Below are 21,378 nucleotides of genomic sequence, written 5' to 3'. Positions count from 1 at the left end.
CCGTATTGCTGACGTGGCATGCTGATTAGACCTGGTGATTTGGCACATGAATGGGTTTAAAAAAGACCAATTGCAGCTTGCCACTTGTCAAGTTTTTATTGGTGCTAAAGTGGCGAATTTTTATTGGGTTACAATTGATTGGTTGTTGAGTGGCCAACCACAGGCTGCCACGTGGCCCAACTAGAGGTCACCACATGACAACATGGGGCCACCAATTTTTTTTAAGAATTCGACTTTTACTTCGGGGGATTTGAACACAGCACCTCACACCTACTAAACTCCACCATAACCAACATGTTATGGGTGGGCTTCGTTAAAAGGACCCACCCAAACATTATTTAAACTTTAGTTGGGGTAAATATATGGTAAGGGACCAAGGGCTAGCCCCCAACCTCGGTCACCATGCCCAAAAGGACCAGGGGCAGGACCAAGGGGCTAACCCCGATCTTATAACAAATGCCATGTGACCTTAAGCCCAAGACCAAGGGTCGCTTCAAAGGGAGCTAAATTGCAGGGGCTAGCCCCAGGTCACGTGGAGTGGCCATGTGGCCAGGAGGGCATGCACATGAGTTAATAGCGAATATAATCATCCCACAAATTGCATTGGAATTACGCCAAGTTTTTTCCTGTTAGCAAAAAATGGGACAAAATTTTAGGACAGTTGGCCGGATTTGGCGAATTTGTGGGTCCACTAGCAGCAAAACTTGGGAAGTTCATAATTTTTGGATTTTTTATCCAAATTGAGCTTAGAAAGAGGATGCCTAGGGTTTTTGGATGTTTTGAATCCGTTGGTAACCTCTGTTTTATGATTAGAGCACACATATAACGTTTTTTTGTAGGTTTAGGACTAAAGGTATATGGATCAATCAGAGTTTGGAAGCAGTTCTAGAGGCTATTTGGACATGTAGAAGACCTTGTAGGGGTATTCTCAATTTAAAAAGGCTACTACAATAGTTTTAACCGATAGGGTTCAACTCAGGTTCAACTTCTTTTATTATGACGTTTTGTGTATGTACTTCAATGTGGAATTGAGGTGTTCACATGCTTGTTTTAGCTCATTTCAGTTGGAGTTTTGTCATCGTTATAGGAGATGCTTTGAGTTGATGTCATTGTGAGAGTTATTTGTAGGACAACGTTACCCAAGAGGGTAGTAGCCACATATTTATTTGCAACAAGTTTTTATTTACTCCATTGATACTGAATATATGAGTGGTCTAGCCATGTTGACAGGCCCGAAGATGTAGCCCAGGAGGGGTGAAATCCGTTAACAAATCCTTTGTTTTGCTCTTTTTTGTTCATCAGTTGTTTCAAGGCCCATTTTTCATGCTTGCAAAGTGTTGACATGATCCTTAGTTTTATTTTATTTGAGTTTGGAAAGAAAGGAAGAATTCACTTTTTCCATTTTCAGATCAAGTTGGTATCAGAGCACAAAGTTGACCAGATTGCAAGCATGGGCATGAGTTTAAAGCATGATAGTCTCCAAGATTTGTAGGACATTATTGCATTTCTCCAACAAAAGAACATGAAGCTCAAAATATTACTTGAAACTATTGAGGAAGAGAAGCAAAAGATGCACCTCATGTTACAGAATGTTTTGGAGGAACAAACTGATGAATGCTCTACTACCAGAGCAACAAAGAGTCCCTCCAATACTAAGAAAGCTTGTAGACATGGAAATAATGCAACCTATGGCTCTTGTCAAGAGGATATAGGTATATGTGCTTTTGTCAAATGGAGGATGCCTCCTATGTACTAGGGACACAAGGATGTTTCCTTGAAGCATCCTCCACCGCTTCATCTAGGGCAGAGAAGAAGGAGGAATTGTTGGATGAGTACCCACAAGAAGCTAGTGCAGAAAGCCCCTTAGAGAAGGAATATGGAAAAGTCTGCACCTTTTGTCCGCATGATGATGAGGATGAGGTTCTATCAACACCAAAGTTCAAGGAGTTGAAAGAAGAAAGACCAATAGTCCAAAAGGACACCTGAAGAATTAGGAAAGAGTTTATGAACATCTTTGTCCCTCAGTCGAAAGATGAGGAAAATGGTAAGCATTTTCATGCAGTTTCTTTACATGAAAATGTTGATTTAAGCTCTTTTGCAGCCTTTGAGAAGCATAGCAAAGGCATAGGAAAAAAGCTCTTGTCCAAGATGGGTTACAAGGGAGGAGGCATTGGAGTGAACAATCAGGGAATTATCCATCCAATTGAGGCAAAGGAGAGACCTCGATATGAAGTTTTGGGCTATGTTGAAAAGGGAGAATGGTCTTCCAGTGATATCTCTTGGGTATCATGTTCTTTTTGTCATAAGAGAGGACATGACGAGGCAAATTGTTGGGATTTGCATCCGGAATTGGTACCATCTTGGTTTCTAAAGCAAAAGGAGGACATGAAATGCAAGACCTCTCCAAAGAGAGATGAGCAAGTTGAAGAAGAGACTAAGACAAGTTCTTCTCGCCATTCAAGTTCCTCGCGTAAGAAGCATGGTTCAAAGGATAACAAGGGAAGGTATAAGCCTCACTCAAATAGTTTCTTTGATTTTGAGCCACATGATCAATTGAATAAATTTTTATGGAATATGGTTCCATGCACTTTCTGTCATTCACCTAACCATAGTGTGAAGAAGTTTCAGCAAAGGAAAGAGTTGCTTGAATGTGGGAATGGAACAGGGAAGAAAGACTATCTTCTAAGTTTGAAGACAATATCATCAAGTAGAAAGCAAAAAAAATTATGCAACCATTGTAATATCAGTGGGCATAGGGTCGATAAGTGCTGAAAATTGCATTCACAACTTCATCCTAAGAAGGGCAAGCAAGACATGCAAGCACCTAAAGAGGAAGCAACAAAGGAAAAAGTGGTGGAAGTTGCGACCATGCATGAAGCGACTCAAGAAGAAGAAAAAGTTCAAGTAGAGGGTTCATTCACTTGGTTGGGTAAGAAATGGGTGAACTACTTTTCTAGTTGAATGTTGTAAATATCTTTGTAAAGCACATGTCGTTTTTCCCCACAACTGGGCATTTTGTAAAGTGGTGCATGTATAAATCACTATTTTGCGACATAGCGTTTCTTTTGATTGTAGATAATTCAAATAAAGTTTGGGGAATTTCTGTAATGAGTCTGAATTCTATCTATAAGACTTTTGGAGACCAAAAGTCATTTTTGTGGGGAGGTGTGATCGAGATGGATCCTAAAAGGCTCAAATTTTTATTGTCTCAAAATTCATTGTTGATAGAAACACTGCGTAGTACGGGTCGCCATTATTCCAATGGCGCAAATGGTGCATCAAACGAAGGTCGTATGAAAAATTTATCACGTCCTGATCGTTTTGGGAAACATGAAAAAATTTGTGCAGGTTTGCCACGTCAACAGTTTGTATTGCTGACATGGTATGCTAACTAGGTTTCAAAAATATCAATGGCAGCTCACCAATTGTCAAGTTTTTATTGGTGCTGCAGTGGCAAATTTTTATTAGGTTTCATTTGATTGGTTGTTGAGTGGCCAACCATAGGCTGCCACATGGCCCAACCAGAGGCCACCACATGGCAACATGGGGCCACCAAAAATATGTTAAGAATCCAAATTTTATTTCGTGGGATTTGAAGACAACACCTCACGCCTACTGAAATCCACCATAACCAATGTGTTATGGGTGGGCCTTGTTAAAAGGACCCACCCAAACATTATTTATGCTTTAGTTGGGGTAGATATATGGTAAGGGGCCGAGGGCTAGTCCCCAACCCTAGTCACTGCGCCCAAAAGGACCAGGGGCGGGGCCAGGGGCCAGGGCTTAGCCCCAACCTCCCCGAACTTAAAAAAAATGACACATGACCTTAAGCCCAAGACCAAGGGCCGATTCAGAGAAGAGGATGATTAACTTTGTTGCAAGAGCCATGAAGGAAAGAAGGATGGAGGTCGAAAGGTGGCTCCACTCATCACAAAGCAAGCAATTATGACTTCTATTGATCTATGTCTAAGATATGTCGAGGTTTTACCGAGATGTATTGTGTTGGGTTGGAATATCATGGTAGAGGTTTAGATGATAATGATACATGGTGGATTAGCACGATATGTGTTGCAGTGATAACATGTAGCTGAGTTGGAGGGAACAACCTTCCACAAATGGAGAAGCATGGAGGATTGCGACGATTATGGTTGATGACCATGGATTGAGGAGATTTACCCGTACATGAAGTCATGAGCCTTGGTGGAGGTTCATGCGATGGGAGCGAGGAGTTGGGCAGCATGGACATTGGATGTTGGAGCTAGTGACACTTTGCGACATTTTGGTCTTGGTGATGGAGTTTTTCAAGATGGTGTTGTTGAGGGCAAGAACCTTTTTAAAGTGGGGGAGGATGTCAAGACTTTGAGTTGGGAGTACCCAAGGGAGTCGAAAAACCAAAGTCATAGTGTAGGTGCACCCATGATGTGCGACAGGCGCACGTGTTCGGTTAAAGGTGAATCGGGTGGGGGTGTTCGGTTAAAGGCGACTTGGAAGAAGAAATTCAGTTAAATGAGGCACCATAATTAGTTAAAAGTGCGCACATGTATAACGATCGGTTAAAGGTAACGGGTGGGTGAGCACGCCATGATGGGCGAGTGTCTGGTCAACGAGATAAGCAACCAAATATAGTGGATGGATGACACGGACATGACGAGTCATGCGCCTGGGTGAATGAGTCACCAGGTGGACAGGTCGGCTGAGTCAAGAAAGAAAAAACGATGGGTTGGCTCGATTATGGAGAATTACGAGAGGGTGTGTCATGTGGAGCGGAAAAGTTAGTTGGACATGTGGACGAGCCGACCCATGGGAAAACCAACAGATGCGGTGATTCATGGAGTATTGGAATGGAACATATATATTAATGATGAGTTCCACTCATTTGAGACATCAATGAATCATCGAAGTGCCAAACAACATAACACATATCCACAACTATAAACCAACCGAAGGGCAAAGGACGATTTAAATATAGTTGGGTCGCAGGTTGGGTAAGAGTTTGGGTCGCAAGAGGAGTTCTGCAGGGCGTCCGCACACGACAGGCAGGGTGGGCCATGCACCTGCCCTGGGTTGGTGAACTCGAGTGAAGTGGCAAAACGTTGCAGTTAAGGTTGGAAGATTTTGTGAACACAAAATTTGGGGTTTTTGAGTAGTGTGACTATCGTGCAGGAGAGTTGGGCCGTAGTGCGGCAGACCGGTGCAATGGGTAGGAGTTCACTACATTGGACATGACGATGGGCAAGTTGCGACATGGTTTGGATGAACAGTGTAGGTAGGGGCCGCTGTTGGTGATAGTTCAATGCAGAAAGTTCGGTGCGAAGAGCAGAAGGAAATAGTGCGACGGGCACGTGCTACTCGACTGGTGCACGACTGTCGTGTAACTTGGGTAACTTGTGCAGGCCGATTTTAGAAGGATGCACCACTTTGTAAAACATTGTAATTGTAAAGTAAAATTGCAGACTTTATATATTATTGGGCAAACTTACTAGTTAGTTTCCCCTCCCATGTAAATGTGCATACATTGTGTATTTTGATGTTTATGATTTCGCTGCATGATAAAGAAGATAATTGAAGTAATGTTATTTCTGCTGCATTACGAACACCTGAGAAAACTTGACTAAGTGTTGAGTAGGACTAGTCTGTAAGGTTAAGTAGTGGGAAACGAAAGAGTTTGGCGGTGCCGCACCCCGCCTATGTGTTGTTGAAAGACACCACTGGTGTAGGGGCGTGACACTATGCCCCTAAGGACTAGCATAAGGTTTATTTAGGTTTCAAAAAATTAGTACACGTCAAACTCACTCAAATGTGTAATTCCCTCTTATGCTCTCTCTTCCTTTAATGCATGGAATTATAAAATCTTTCTTGAAAACTAACCACAACCAAATCATACCCGTTTTGACGCAGATGTATATATCCTTTCCAATCCACCCAATAATTTCACTTCGATCAAGAAACTTTAGATGTAGTTGGTACCACATAGCTTTTGCATTTCCAAATATGGAGATATGCATGTATATTCTGCGTGCATAAATGACAATTGTTTCAAACAACACAAAGCCGTTAAAATTTTGCTACGTGTAATTATTATTATTTTATTATTTTTAAATTATTTTTTTCCTGGTAAATGTATTTTAAACCACATAAAAATTGTCAACAACCAATCAAAAATTAGAAATTTTATTTATAAAAAATTAAAAAATAATTTTTTATTTTCAAAAATTTATTTTAATATAAATTTCTGAAAAACATTATAAAATATTTATTGTAATTTTTGGTTTTAATAGAAGACAAAGTTTTTTTGAAAAAAACTAAAATAATATAACCTCACATTTGGGAATGTATAATAATATCTAACATTATCAACTACAGTAAGTGGTTTAAAATGTGTCTACTCTAAAACTATTTTTTCATTTCTTTGAAAAATATTTTACATAAATTATGAATTACAAAATCCTACGTTCTAAAATTATCTAACATAATATATAAATATAATATTTTTTAATAAATTTCATTTATACATCTAATAATTTTTAATAAATTTCATTTAAACTTAAAATGCGGCTTCTCCCTTCATTCTTTCTGCAATATTCCACCTTTATTCTTTTTAAACATTCTCTTCTTAAATTTCAATAACACACCAGTAAACATAACTGATAACTAGAATTGGAATTTCAAACTAATTAACATGCATATTAATGACACAAAATTGGGATTTGAAATTAATTTTCTTGATCAAAATTGAAATATATTGAAATATCCTAATAAACATGTCATCGTCAAATTCAATCATTGGTCACATGTAGCCCACTCACTGAAGCATCCCAGAGTTCAAATGGGGTCTGCATTATCATAAGTTTGACAATGAGACTCCCTTCAAACACTATAAGTTGGATGATTCCATGAGTAATGGATATTGCCGAGGTTGTCGCTCTCAATGTGTTATTCCCGAGGTTGTCACTATCATTTTGTAGGAGTGGTTTAATTTTTTCCCAAGTGGAAAATTTAGTTTCTTCTGTTGTTATCAAATAGTTTATAACTTTAATGACATAAAATTCTTCAACTATTTCAGCATATTACTTTAATATTAATGTTAATAATTTTAATTTTTTTTTTTTTTTTTTTTTTTTTCAAAAGGTGGAAAAATCTATCAAACTTAGTTTGTCAAACCAACTAGTTGACACATCACTGTTATCAAGGAAAACCACGCCACCTGAAATAACCCGCTGGTGGTCCATAAGGGCGCAGGGTTTCACTCCTGCCAGATGCCTCCGGGTCTTGGGCCGTTAACCTGTTTCCTTACGTCTGAGGAAGACGAGCTCTTAGCCAAGCAGAAGCAGTTTTAGGGCATACTCAAGGCCCGTTTAATGTTAATAATTTTATAATAAAATAAAAGATCAAATAATAATAACAATAAATTTTTCTGGTTTTTATCTATTTTTTAATGAAACTATTTTTTGAAATTATAGTGGGCAACCATTTATATGGCACAAATATTTACTTACATTATGTTGGGCAGTTATTCACATGGTCTTGTGTTGTACAAAGATAACAATAATAATTATTATTATAAAACTTGGTGAATAGAAATTTATTTTTAAATATAATTTGTATATCTCACAATTCAATTTAAAATCTCATAAAATTAATCATCAATCAATTAGAAAAAAATAATTTACTATAAAAAAATTTAAAAATATTATTCAATTTTCAAAATATCCAATTTAATATATATATATATAAATTTAATAAACTTCAAAAATGATTAACCAAAATTAAAAACAATATAATCTTGTAATTTTGAGCCAGTGTAAAAACATGTAATTTTTAGTAATATAATTTCTTATTAAAACTATTATTTTTTAAAACTATTTTATCTTTTTAATTATTTTAAGTATATATTTATTAATTTTAAGAATAACTTTGAATATCTTTTGTTATATATGTAAATATAAAGTAAATTATTGTATATTTCTTATTTAACATATTCTATAAAATAGTATAATTACGCCGTAAGGCGTTTCCTTCTGAAATGAACTCCCCTAAATGCCTTTTTGTCTTAATCTTAACCGTCACATTTATTGTTAGACGATTCAACAATTATCTGTTGTCCAAAGAAAACATTAAAAAACAGTTATTAGTTAAAAAATTAATTAAAAACAATCCAGCCCGTCTGTCTACCTAGCTAGTCCGTCGTGCGCACACAGATAGCCCGTTCGCTGCAAATGATGGCCGAGGGAGAATGCCTTTGCTACACGAGCTTTTTCTACAGGACGAGGGCCAGGAGGAGGATTGTTGGTAGTTTTGCCCTGCATCGGTTCTTAAGGTCTCTGTGTAGAAGAAGCCAGATGGACGGTCGAGGAAGACGGAACCACTTACGCAAGGTTATTTGTCGAACCTGAGACTTCCTTTCCCTATGTTGCTAGGTTTCTTGCTTTTGCTTTTGTTCTGTTTTTAGGGTTATCTCTTTTTTTTTTGACTGGTTAGAGTAACCCATGACCAACTGATGCTTTTCCTAACGGTATTATCTAATTATTCCACTTATATCATATTAGAGGGCTTCCATCCTGTAAACCATATACTGGACCTTACTAACCGTTCCCTATAAAGCTTTATCATACACTTGGTCCCCCACGGTAATATTATTGTGAAATAACCCATCTGATCGTTGCAACGAGTAACAGAGCATAACATCCCTTGTTCTTTGTTACTGAGATTTATTCTGTGATATCATTCTATGAAAAGTAACCCTTATACTTTAATCTTCTTCTCCCAGCTACAACCTTTCTGGGATAGGGTGGTCATTTGATCAAATGACTCATATGTTATAGTATTCTAGGATTTAAATTAAGATTAGAAGCACTATGAAGAACCCATTATCACCATCTTTTCACTGCTCATTGCTTTTCCTTTTTCATTTGTTAAAATGGACTAAGTTGGGAATGGTACATTGTGGTTCAGCTGGAACCATCTTGTACTTTCACATATTGGACCAGTCACCACCTAATGCGTTCAGTGATACTATATATAAACAAATCCATATATTGCACTATTTGAGACGTCTCAGACCAAAAAAGTTCTCGTGACCCAAAGCATTTAGGCTATTAATCAGATACATAGGGTTCAACGACCTCTATCAGACACCAATATGAGCTTTATTGCGAATTTCTTCTCGGCCTCGTCTGCTAGGAGAGTAGCTGTTTGACATTCCTGCCAGCTTCCACTCTCTTTCTCATGATCTTTTCCTGTTTATTTCTTAAATTTTTCATGCTTTATATCTTCTTGTACTTCTCTCATGTCTTACTTTGTGGGAGATGCTCTATGCACGACCTTTGCATACTCTGTTCATGTAACTTTTTGCAGCACTGCCTTTGCATACTCTGTTCATGTAACTTTTTACAGCATGGCCTTTGCATACTCTGCTCATGTAAATTTTTGCAGTCCTACTCATCATCTTAGGTTATCAATGGACCCTAATAGCAAATGCATTTCCTTACCTGGGAAATTGCATCTCACCCGTATTTTGTGCTGCTTCATTGTTTTTCTAGTCATTATTTATGTAGGAATCTTGTTCTAAGTTCATTCATTTAGCGGAAGCAAGCTTATTGACTTTGCTGTAACATGCACAGAAAAAGCTCACCAATGTAAAGTCCAGAAAATGGGGCCTGTGGAAAATTTCTGGTGACCATGAATTCGAGGGGAGAAATGAAGGAAGTTTCCATAAGAGGGTAAATTCAAACGGGGAGACATCTGAAGTTATATCTGTTGCTGTAGAGGCTTATAATGCTGCAGTGGCCACTATTGTGAGGGCTCCTCTTAAAGGCTTCAAGGTTTTCAGAGAAGAATGGGCCGCCATTCGCATACAGACTGCTTTTTGAGGATTTTTGGTAACGATTCTTCATGCACGAGCCTCTATAGATTGTATGGTTGGTTGTTTTGAGAGATGATTATGTTCAATCCATTGGCTTTGGTTTTGGTTTTATAGGCCAGGAGGGCACTGCGAGCGCTGAAAGGGTTTGTGAGATTACAAGCATTGTTTCGAGGTCGTCAGGTAAGGAAACAAGTAGCAGTTACCTTGAGGTGCATGCAAGCACTTGTTAGAGTTCAGGCCCGTGTAAGAGCTCGCCATGTTTGGATGTCGACTGAAGGCTTAGCTATGCAGAAAATGATTGATGAACATCGAATTTGCCAAAACAAACTGCGAGAATCTGAGGTATTTTAACACTCTGGCCACTATGGTTTAGTAGCTTACTCTACCCACACAATAGGTCGGAGTGCCGAATCCTGTGAGTGTCAGATTACCATATGTCAACTGTAGTTTAAGATATATACGAAACCACAAGCAAATCCTAATCATCATCATGTTTACTCTTATCATGAAAATTTCCTACACAAACGCTTCAGGCCCCTGTTCTGATCTGTGCTCAGACACCAAACCAGGACTACCCATGAAGAAAAGCAGCTGCCCTTTCTATAGACTTTTCTTGGCCATATTGATTTTCAGAACCCTTGTGCAGTGGACTAGATCATACCTCATATAGATACTTCTTTATCATAGCTCTGAAATGATCTCGGTTTTTCTTACTAGTTGCTTTCCCTTTATTTCTAGATATGCTAAATTTCAGTTTCTAACAATCCCATCACTTATACTACAATAGTAATATCTGTGTGATGTGGAATTGCCAGAATAATTCTGATAACCTAAAAAGATTTTATGTTTTAACTTGCAAAAAACTGGCTCTATTATCCATTTTGTTTTAGAAGTGCATTGCTTGTTTCAGGAGGGGTGGTATGATAGTCAAGGAACCCTTGAAGAAGTTCGTGCAAAACTGCAAATGAGACAAGAGGGTGCAATCAAATGTGAGAGAGAAATTGCTTATGTTCTCTCCCATCAGGTACATAACTATGTTCAATGCAGAAAAGTCACTTGAAAATTCATTTGTATAAGTCCTTGATTGAACACTCTATTTCTGGCAGATTTTAAATGCTATGGTAGAATCCTCTGCACAAGACCTTAAATGTAGATGCTAGGTTGACATTTTGAAATTTATATACTAGTAACTTTTATGGGTGTTGAATCTCTTTTCAGCAATGGAGAAGCAATTCGAAAACAAACATGAATTACACTAGAATTGAGCCAGACAAAAATAGCTGGGGTTGGAGATAGTTAGAGCATTGGATAGCTGCAAAGCCTTGGGAGAATAGACTCATGGAACAAGCCCAAATGGATGATTTTGAAATTCAATCTCTCAAAAGCTATGATGATGCTGGAGAGAATCTGAGGAAATCTCATGAACTAGGAAAAGTTAAAGTTCACAGAAACAATATTAGTGTTCGTGTTGCTGCAAAACCACCTTCAGCGGTTTCCAGTCATCCTACTGGTAGATCATCTTCAAACCCTAGCTCTGATATCCAATCTGATGAGAGCTCAACAATCTCAAGGGGATCATGTACTCCAAAATCTGGAAATACTCTGCAGACATCAGATGAGAGTGTGGGAAGGCCTAATTACATGAACTCTACAGAGTCTGCCAAGGCTAAAATATGCTCGTCCAGTGCTCCAAAGATAAGACCCTCATATGATGATCTTCAATTGCAGAAGAAAGTTTCTTCATATAATGCTGAAGTGAAGAGCACAGCCAGTTCAGATTCTTCTCTACATGCTTGCAAATTGATTCCACCTATGTTGAGATCTGACAAATCATCTACCAAGAGTGGAGAGATTTCTTCCTGTTCTTATGGAGAGTCTCGAAAACCCTTTTATCAATGCTAAGTTTCAGAGTTCTATCCTGTCACTACTAGTGGCTGAAGGTTGAAAACTCTGCTGTGAATGGTTTGAGCTACAGTGACCAACATTTCATGGGCATTCTTCTGTATGTTTGAACAGAAGTTCAACTTAGCTGCAGAGATTAAGATTTCAGCTTCCAGCTGAACTATGTCAGATGCTCTTTAGAAGTGGAGAGTAAAATTTTGAGTTCAAAAGCCACAGTGCTCAACTGTTGATTAGCTTCTTGGTTGGTGGCTGTGAGGAGCTAAAAGTTTGGTTTGATCTGGTGATTGGAGACATGGTCAGCTGGATTGCATTTGAGTCTTTGAGGAAGCCACTTACTGGAGAATTGTGTTTAAGGGAAAAAAAATAAATCTATAGCAGAAGCAAAAGAGCATGAATTTTCAACTAAGCTTCTGGTTGTTATCTTAGCTGGCCTTGCAGATTCAAGGCATAATGGGAGTATTTCTTTACAGAAGCCAAACAAAAATAACTGGGATATATCAAAACATTCTCGGCTATATTCCTATAGGCATATTGATGGTACTATATGAGTAAGGAGTGTGTACACTTTAAGTTAGTGATTTGAGATGGGATTTCTTTAATAATGACGTTATTGGGCTTCTTGCCCAGTTTAATACTGTGTAAAGATTTCAAGTTGGAATGAGATTCTATATATATATCTAATGCTTATATGTTTTCTTTCTACATTTTTTTGAACTTTATAATACAATTGTAATGATCTTATGGTCAATTGTAGTTCATCCAAGCTAAATAATTGTATTTTGGTGTTAGCATTCTTAGGTTCTTAGTTATCCCTCCAGTCTTTCCATATATTAGCTGATGCTTCTATATAAGCAATGAATTTTTGATTTGAACACAAATGTGCCCCCTCTTCAGATTCCCGTAATTTCACTATAAAAAAAGTGATGTTGGGAAACAAGTACCAAAAAAGATATAATTTAAGAGAGATGTTCAGCAATCCATGACATTTTTCGGGTATTTACTCAGAAATGCCTATAATTAGGCTTGCTTGAGGATGATTCTTATTTGTGTAGGAATGTGATATAATTGGTTTATTTGTAATAACGTTATATTGATTGATCAACTCGTATTTTTATTCATTTTCTGGCATCCCACATACTTAGCCCAAGCCTTTCGTTGTATAACTTGACATTGATTGTTCGAATTCTTAGGGATATCGTCGATGTTCAATAATGGTTCTTTATTGAGGAGCTGCACCTTTTAATCTTGATGACAGGACGACTTCCCTTCATCCTTATGTAAGGGATTTGGATATTTTAAACTAATTATCCGGTTGTAGGGTTATAGGGTTTTACTTACCGCTTTATGCAACAACTTCACCCTTTAGTCTGGGTAATACGACAGTGACCCATTTGTGCTTCTTGTCTTGCAGAAGAATATCCACGTTTGTTGGTTTATTTGGAGGAAACCTGAAGAGCAGATTCTACAAGATTTTAAGCTCCCACATCATTGTTATCCTAATAAGTACCACATCATTGTCATCCTAATACGTATTTGTTTGAATCATATAGTCTCTTCAATACGACATTATTTTTAATATAAATGGTTTTCGTGGCTTTTATCATAATAAGTACCACATCATTGTTATCCTAATAAGTATTTTTTGACTCAAGGATTGCGTAGTTGGAGCTGAGGTTGACAGCAATTATGATATGGGGCCAATTCACATATGTTTTGTAATTGGACCCCAATCAAAATTGCCTAAGGAAATAGGGGATTGGAGGACTTGTGGCTTATATATTGAGGCCTAGGGAGTCTATGATCTTCATCTTCTGATTGCAGAGAGTATATGATTTCCACTTGATTGATAATACAGTGTTGGGGGTTTTATGTTGGTGCTTTCCCCAGTGATATATCTTGTGTTATGGTTGATTATTTCTCTTGATCAGTTATATGTGTTTATGCTTGATGTTGCTCATGAAATCGATTATGCTTCCGCTTAATGTTTTGTAGAACTAGATCAAGTATTATGATTTAATACATTGCATATATCAGTTTGATCTACAGGTGAAATTTCTACATGGTATCAGAGCACAAGTGATCAAGGAAGAACTGTATATAGGCAAGAGAAATTCGAAGTTTATTATTCGGGATATAGATCTCAAGTTCTTATCACATCATTTCACCAATGGCTTTCTATGGTTTGAGGCTTGAGTATGCCCTTGATGGCAGCTCAAACTACATAGCATGGAAGGATCGCATGGAGGCAGTATTGGAAGATAATGGCCTTAAGGACTTCATTGATCAAGAAGTCCCTAAGCCTACTGATGCTACTCAACTGGCGGAATGGAAGAAGTGTGTGGCTAGAGCTAGGAGAATCATCCTGGAGGGAGTTCGAGATCACATAATCTCGAGCCTCCATGGGAAGGAGACTCCACATGTAATATGGAAAACATTGAAAGATTTATATCAGAATAGCATTGATCAGAGGAAGCTAGCACTGAAGGACAAACTTCGCAAGATCAAGTGTGAAAAGGGTGACACCATATCTACGTTCCTGAACAAGCTCACCACCTGCAGGGATGAGCTTGCAAGTGTAGGGGTCACTGCAGCTGATGATGATATGGTGGGTCTAGCACTCCTTGGCCTTCCTAAGAGCTAGCATAGCTACTAGGAATCAATGAATCGAAGGGACAAACTACCATATTGGGAACGACTATGGTTGGATTTGATGCAGGAGGAGATCAGACGGAGCACCAGGGATGAATCTTCATCAAAACATGATGATGAAGAGAACTTGGCTTTAGCATCTAAAGCTAAGAAAGGGAAAGGGAAGGCATCCCGATCCAATTCTTCTAAAGGAGGGAAGAAGTTTGACAAGTCAAAGGTGAGATGCTTTCATTGTCATGAGTTGGGCCATTATGCTACTAATTGTCCAAAGAAGAAGTCCAAGAAGGGTTCCTCCAAGGAATCTGATGGTGATGCACTAGCTTCACAGTTTGAGATGGATTTATCGCTTATTGCATGCATTGTTTCATCCAGCATGGGATGTGTTTGGTACTTAGATAGTGGAGCCTCTTTCCACATGCCAGGTGACAAGAATATTTTTCAGCACTTTTGGAGGAGAGGATCTCCAGATACAGATTGAGATGGGCGATGACAGAAAGTACCCTATCTCAGGTGAAGGTACGGTTGTGTTTCAGAGGGAGCATGGTTCTCCCCTCACTCTTTCTAATGTTATGTATGTACCAGGGCTGAAAAATAATCTTGTGTCTATTACTATGCTTGAGGATAAAGGCTATGATGTAGTCTTTAGTTTTGGAAAGGTTTTCCTAAGCCATATCGACACTAGACAGACCAAACAGATAGGGAATCGAGTTAAGAATATCTATAAGTTACAGGTAGAAGACTGTGTTGCACTGAGTTCCAAAGCAGAGGTGGTGCATGGCCAAGATATTGGCAAGTTATGGCATAGGAGACTGGGCCACTTGCATCATGGGGCCTTGAAGATCATGCAACAAATTTCTACCGGATTACCCAAGTGAAAGCTGGAGCAAACAAGCACATGCAAAGGTTGCACTTTGGGTAGGTATGCAAAAGCTTCCTTTCATGATCGGGATAGTAGAGCGGGAGCAGTTATGGAGCGAGTCCATTCAGATTTATGTGGGACTTTCTCTACAGCTTCCACCGTGAAGCATAGGTACTATGTTATTTTTGTTGATGATTTTTCTCATAGATGTTGGATCTACTTCATTCAAAAGAAGGATCAAACCTTCTTGAAGTTTTGTGAATTCAAAGCTTTGGTAGAGAAATAATCAGGGATGAAAGTAAAGGCCTTTCGAACTGATAATGGTGGAGAGTATGTTTCCCAACATTTTAAGGACTTCTGTGCTTCAGAAGGAATTAAACGGGAACTCACGGCACCTCATAACCCACAACAGAATGGGGTGGACGAAAGGAAGAATAGATCTATATTGGGAGCAACTCGAGCGATCTTGCATGACCAAGGCCTATCACTTTATCTGTGGGCTGAGGCATGCAATACAACAATGTATATTTAGAACAGAAGTCCTCATCGTATTTTGGGGATGAAGACACCTTTGGAGGCTTTTTCGGGGAAGCAACAAGATGTGAGTCACTTCCGCATCTTTGGATCACCAGTCTTCTATCATGTGACCAAATTTGCTCGGAAGAAGCTAGACCCAACAGCTGAGTTGGGAATACTTGTGGGGTACACGGATACACCTCACAACTATCGGGTGTTTCTGCCCGCCAGTCAGAGGACCGTAGTGTGTAGGGATCTGAAGTTTGATGAGCAGCGAGCCATGCGAGTGTCACTTGAGAAGGAGCTCAAGTTGCATGGTGATGATGAGGAACTATTAGTTCCTAAGGAGGAGGAGCCTCCTGATGACGTGGATCAACCACATGCAGAGATTCCAGTAGTGGAGATCACCACTGCTAGAGAGTCTTCCAGAGATGGGTGGAAACACTCACGGAAAGCTGACAGATTGATGCAATATGCGAGAAAGAAAGTGGCGCAGCCATCCTCTTAGTGCAGACAAAGGAGATCTCTTGATATATACACTAGCTACATGGCCTTGGTTGGGGAGTGTGTAGCAACCAAGCCTTCTTCTTTTGAGGAGGTAGTGCAGCAGCCAATTTGGGTGGGTGTGATGGTAGAGGAGTATGATTCTATCATGTGGAACAATGTGTGGGATGTTGTCCCTAGACCGGGGGACATGTTAGTGGTTACTTATCGATGGCTTATAAGGTAAAGCAGGCAGCTGATGGTAGTATTGAGAAACACAAGGTAAGGTTTGTTTCCCATGGCTTCTCACAGGTGGAGGGGATTGACTATGATGAGACTTTTTCTCCTATTCCAAGGTACTCATCGATCGGATCGATTCTAGCACTATCATCTCAGATGGGTTGGAAGATCCATCAGATGGATGTGAAGACAACTTTCCTCAATGGGGAGATTAAGGAAGAGGTATACATTAAGCAACCTAAGGGATTTGAGACCTTCGATCGTGAGTCACATGTGTGCCAGCTCAAGCGAGCATTGTATGGGCTGAAGCAAGCACCCCGTGCTTGGTATATGAGGATCGACAACTATTTCACTGGGTTGGGCTTGACCAAGAGTGAAGCAGATGTGAACCTCTACCACATCATGGTAGAAGGTAAGCTATTGATTATTGTACTTTATATCAATGATCTGATTTTGACAGGTGATGATCATTTGATCAAGTCTTGCAAGGAGGACCTTGCAAGAGAGTTTGAGATGAAGGACATGGGCCTTATGCACTACTTTCTAGGCATGGAGGTGTGGCAGAGAGATGGGGAAGTATTTGTGTCTCAAGGTAAGTGTTACACAGTAATTTGTCACCATTGGTCACCGTCCCTGTTACCCCTTTCCCGTACTTTGGAGGACTCATTCCGGGACCTGTGAGCAGTGACATAACTTAAAAACACTTGCATTATGTTCCCCTAAGTCTGGACTTCATGTGCCCTGAAGACACCTCCTGCAAAATATCCCTGAAAAGTGCCCTTTTTCCATTAGCGCGGGTCCACAATGTACTACCCGCGCCAATGAACGAGATCCTCAAAAGAAGGCACGCCCATTGGCGCTCTGTCTTAGAGTAACACCCGCGCCAACCGAGTTTGGAAAAGATTTTTAACAAACACGCGCCCGGATGTTTTTTCCCCTCAAGTCATGAAGTCTTTTGAGGATAAAGCTAATCTTCTAGATGTCGAGATTCATCATCTATCCCTTACATCTATCCACAACGGCTTTTTGGAGATAATGCCAATCCATAATGGGTGTCTTGATTCATTGTATTTTCTTCCCCTTCTCCATCCATAAAAGTCTGTTCTCATGCATTTGACAAGCTAGTTTTTGAGTAGTGGTGATAGTGCTAGTAGTGATAACGCTTGTCTTGAGTGATAGTAAGAGTCTTGGAGCATAGGGAGGTTATGCTGCCAGAAGTCTGAGCTGTGTATTCATAATCAAAGAGAGAGAAAGGTCTATTGCAAGACATATGTAGCTACTCGCCCAGCCAGAGGAGAGATTCAACGTCAGAACTTTGGTTGTATTTTTCTCTGTTGATTATTCATTAATAAACGACTATCATTATGGTTCTGATCTTATTGTTCGTTATGATAATGTTTGATCTATATCTTTTCTGACTGATATATAGTTGTATTTAGTGGATTTTATGCTTGTATTCGCTTCGTTCTTTGCATGTGCAGGTATCCATTCGCGGAGATCGTGAGGATCGTGACCTGCCGGAGCAAGGGAACGGGAGTATCAACTCTTCTACGACACTAGCGTTGGACTCCAGGTTGGTTCTCATAATCCACTTTCAATTTGCAACTAGGAACTTGCATGGTAGCGTTGATTGATTGTTGCTAGACCCATTTTGGGCTAGTGGGATCGCCTCTATCCGCAGAGGGGATTTACCTCTCCAACAACAAGTATGCCAATGAGATACTTAGGTGCTTCCACATGGAGATGTGCAAGCCCACGGAGACTCCTCTAGCAAGTAACTGGAGGACGGAGGATGCTACTTCAGGTGAGGTAGTAGCTGCTACTATTTATCGGCAGCTTGTGGGTGCACTCATGTATCTGGTGAACACATGACTAGATTTGTGCTTTGCGGTGAACCAGCTGAGTCAAGCTATGGTTCAACCAACCAAGTTATTTTGGAAGGTGGAAAAGCATGTGTTGAGATATCTCAGAGTCACTACACAGTATGGATTATCGTACAGGCGAATAGAGGGAGTGAAGCTCCAAGGCTTCACGGATGCAAAATGGGCAGGTAGTCCATCAGACAGGAAGCGCACTTTTGGAGGAATCTTTAACCTTGGGCCAGCTACAATTTCTTGGTATAGCAGGAAATAGATATCAGTTGCACTTAGCTTAGCGGAGGCTGAATACATGGCTGCTAGTCAGGCTACATGTGAGGCCATTTGGATGCGGAATATTCTAGTGGGATTGTTTGGTTAGATGATGGATCCTACCGTGATATATTGTGATAATCAGAGTTGCATTAAACTCTCTGAGAATCCAGTGTTTCATGACAGGTCCAAGCATATATATATCCACTATCATCATCTACGAGATTGTATGGTCAAGAGGATCATGATGCTGCTTTACATTTCGACCGAGGAACATGATGCAGATTTTTTGACAAAGGCATTGTCAAAGGGCAAGTTTGAGTTCCACAGAGACAAGATCAGGGTTGTTGATAATCCCTTTCTTTTTGAGAGGGAGTGTTGAAAAGTATGCAACAAGAAATGCTAAATTTAGAAAGTGCTAAAAATAGCATGTCTAAAAATAGCAGTTTGGCCAGTGAGCATTTTGGCCACCTTGGGTGAGAGGTGAAATTGCTAAAAATAACATCTTCTAAAAATAGCATTTCATGGTCCCTTCCTATTTTTAGCAGTCCCTGGTCTAACTATAGGAAGTAAAATCGAATTTGGTCTTACCAACAATTTGATTATTAATTAATTAATTCTCCATGAGTTAATTAGTTATGGAAAATTAAACTTGAAGTCTTTGTGAGAACATTTAATTAGTTGTCCCATCGATTGAGGAATTTATCCTTGATTCTCTCCACTGATTGAGGAATTAAGTATGAGTTCTATAATGAGAGGATTAGTTGACTTACTCAAGTCCAGTTAGATCATTTTAACAAGTTGTTAAAATAATGAGATACAATTAGTTAATGCTTGCATGCATGTGAGTACTGCTTTTTCAGATAACTGAGTATTCTCTCATGGATAACTGATGCATGGCAGTTCAGACAGACCCAATTGAGATCAGATGAGAGACAATGTACTATTAGATGCTAGGATATTTCTAGTAAGTATTCCTTGCATGTAGGAGGAACTACTGTCCTCAAGGATTGCATAGTTGGACCTGAGGTTGACAGGAGGTATGATTTGGGGCCAATTAGCATATGTTTTGTAATTGGACCCCAATCAAAATTGTGCAAGGAAATAGGGGATTGAAGGACTTGTGGCCTATATATTTAGGCCTTGGGAGTCTATGATCTTCATCTTCTGATTGCAGAGAGTACAGGGTAGTTCTTGAGCTGATTCTTTTTGTAACCTGAAAAGGATTTCAACTTGATTGATAATACAGTGTTGGGGGTTTTATGCTTGTGCTTTCCCTAGTGATATATCTTGTGTTATGGTTGATTATTTCTCTTGATCAGTTATAAAATTTGCTAAAAAAAGTATTGAATATATATAGAGAGAAGAAATGGCTACCATAGAGCTAGGCCCTTCAAAATGTCTTTCAAATTTTCCCATGTCTTCCCTGCACACACTATGTTCGAATCCAAATGGAAGTTAGTGCTAAAATATATGCCTTGAAAGAGAAAACAGAGGAATGAAAACTAATTTTACATTATTGATATCTAGTCTACTCAATGTTGCATGAACAATGACAATGTAATAAGTAGACAACTTACATTCAGATTGGTATATCTGCATTTGCATAAGTGTTTACATTCTTATGCAAGATTTAACACATACAAGAAGAAATAAAGAAGCAGCATAGAAAAAAGGAATTAAATTTTTTTCATGGATGGAACTATATTTTTCACCTAAAAGTAAATTAATAATTTACCCCCTAAAACATTCATTGTATAACTAATCTAGAAGTCATAATATATTGAAGGGATAGAAACCAAAGGAACATTCTCACGTCAAAGTATTTAGGACATCACCTAATACCGTTTGTTTAATCAAAGGCTAGGTCCCAACAGAAAAAACACTCCACCCTTCAAATTTTGTCCAACAAACCTCAAGTAATGCCTAGAAAAAAACAAAGTGAATAAAGTCATCCTTTAAGTAGGGAAGGATCAAGCATCCATGGGAAACTACCCCCTTCTTCCCTTATAAGAAGTTAAAGCAAGAACACATGTACTGGACATCAAAGAAAATAAACACTCTCTATAACATACTAGCCTCACTATATAGTATAATTAAATTGGAAAATAACAATCCTTATAATTACCTTCGAACAAAGCTAAAAAAACTCCATCATTATATAGAATGCGTATACATCTACAAATTCAACAGAACCTGCGCAAATGGAGAAATTGTAATAAAAAAGGAAGCCAAAAGTTGGGTTGGAATTATTACATTAATTTTTATGCCAAATTTTTTCTTTTTGTTTTAACTCAAAACTTCAAAGGAGAGATTTAGAGTCTTAACTGGTAGACCTTGGTTTTGGGAAAGAGAAAGATTATTCTTGAAGCCATGGTCTCCAGAATCCATTCCAGCAAATGTTTGTCATGACCACACCACTGTGGGCGAGGCTTCCAAAAGCTTCCACTTCATCTTTGAAAAGAACAAGTAAGTGAAATAATTGGGAATCCCTTTGCAAAATATATTAACTCGAGTAGCAAGAACAAGAAAACTAGAGTATTCACCTATGCCAAATTAAGCACTGAACTAGATCTCAGCAAAGAATTACCAACCAATTATTTTAGATCAGATGTTGGGGTAAGGACACTTCCATCAGTTGTAGTGACTATCACAAGACAACCACCTTATGGAAGACAACTACAAAAGGTAACCCAAACACGAGCCCAAACAAGGGCCAAAAGGAATACCCCCTTGTT

At 38.9% G+C, this 21,378-nt stretch overlaps 1 pseudogene; it reads left to right on the top strand.

Annotated features, from left to right (window-relative positions):
- The first annotated feature begins 2,004 nt into the window (after positions 1-2,004).
- Positions 2,005-11,913, top strand: LOC149231494 (protein IQ-DOMAIN 6-like; annotated as a pseudogene).
- Positions 11,914-21,378: the final 9,465 nt, after the last annotated feature.

Source organism: Pinus tabuliformis, chromosome J, assembly GCF_031772625.1.
Source record: "Pinus tabuliformis cultivar Carrire ecotype Pingquan chromosome J, CPIR1, whole genome shotgun sequence".
NCBI lineage: Eukaryota > Viridiplantae > Streptophyta > Pinopsida > Pinales > Pinaceae > Pinus > Pinus tabuliformis.
This window is presented reverse-complemented; position numbering and strand designations above follow the sequence as displayed.